This window comes from Morone saxatilis, unplaced genomic scaffold, assembly GCF_004916995.1.
Source record: "Morone saxatilis isolate NCDOM2014 unplaced genomic scaffold, NCSU_SB_2.0 Contig8, whole genome shotgun sequence".
NCBI lineage: Eukaryota > Metazoa > Chordata > Actinopteri > Moronidae > Morone > Morone saxatilis.
In genome coordinates, this window is record NW_023340257.1 from 23,911,447 (window position 1) to 23,912,378 (window position 932).

Sequence of the window (932 nt, forward strand, 5' to 3'; positions counted from 1 at the left end):
AATGCAGGGTGACTTAATCACTGGATTTCTGAGTAGCAAGTGCATCTAAATACTTCATGCAAGGACTCACCCTGTTTGGACAAACTCTGAAGTCTTTCCAGGTCTTGAGTCATTTCAGTGATTCTGTCCTTCAGCAGGTCTCTCTCTTGAGTCGGGAGAGGATTTGTTGTCAACTGGCTGAAGGACCTCAGTAGGTTGGCTTTGATTGAGGAGAGTTCTGCAGCTTGAACGACTGAGCGGAGTCATGGTCTGAATAATAACAACAACTTAGATAACCTACTGGAGATCACAACTAAACTTCAGTGGTGGCTTTTCGCCATAAGTTATGCACTGCCTCCTATATGTCTTCCAAAATGACCAATGAAATATATTAATGAAATATGCTTTAAAAAACAGTAAATCAGACTCACAGTGACACGGGCATGAGTCCAACAAGCGGAGAACGTGAACAGACGACAGACAAGAAAACAAAGATTCCAATAGGGATCCTCCTCTTCAGAGCTTTTCCTGGGACCTGAAAGACAATGAAATACAGTCAAGTGTACATATTAATAAGGACAGATATAATAACTCTTGCACAAACTCTAAGTCTGACCTAGTCATTACCTGTCTGATTTTGCTGAAGGTCTTTGGGTCGAATGGGTTTGTCAATATTCACATTGGATAGCTCATATCATTGGCTACATAAAAGTCACCAACGATTTCCTAAAGTCAGCTCCGCAAAAGCACGGCTTTACAGACAATAGAACAATGGGGCTTGTTTCTCTGCAACTTCTGAGGAGATCACAAGTTTTCGAGGGTGATGAAAATAATTTGTACAACCCAACTGAACCTTGGATCTTGTGCAAATGGCAAGTCAATGACAGAAGTGTAAAAATTAAGTCAGTGGTATTTACAGTTTACAGCATTAAGGACTTAGGGGGTCAAATAGC

The 932-nt window shown here is 41.0% G+C and overlaps 1 protein-coding gene across 4 annotated transcripts in view; it reads left to right on the plus strand.

The window, feature by feature from the left end:
- Window positions 1-932, plus strand: part of ryr1b (ryanodine receptor 1b (skeletal)) — a 74,137-nt gene that overhangs the window by 27,282 nt on the left and 45,923 nt on the right. The gene's annotated exons all lie outside the window — the stretch shown is intronic.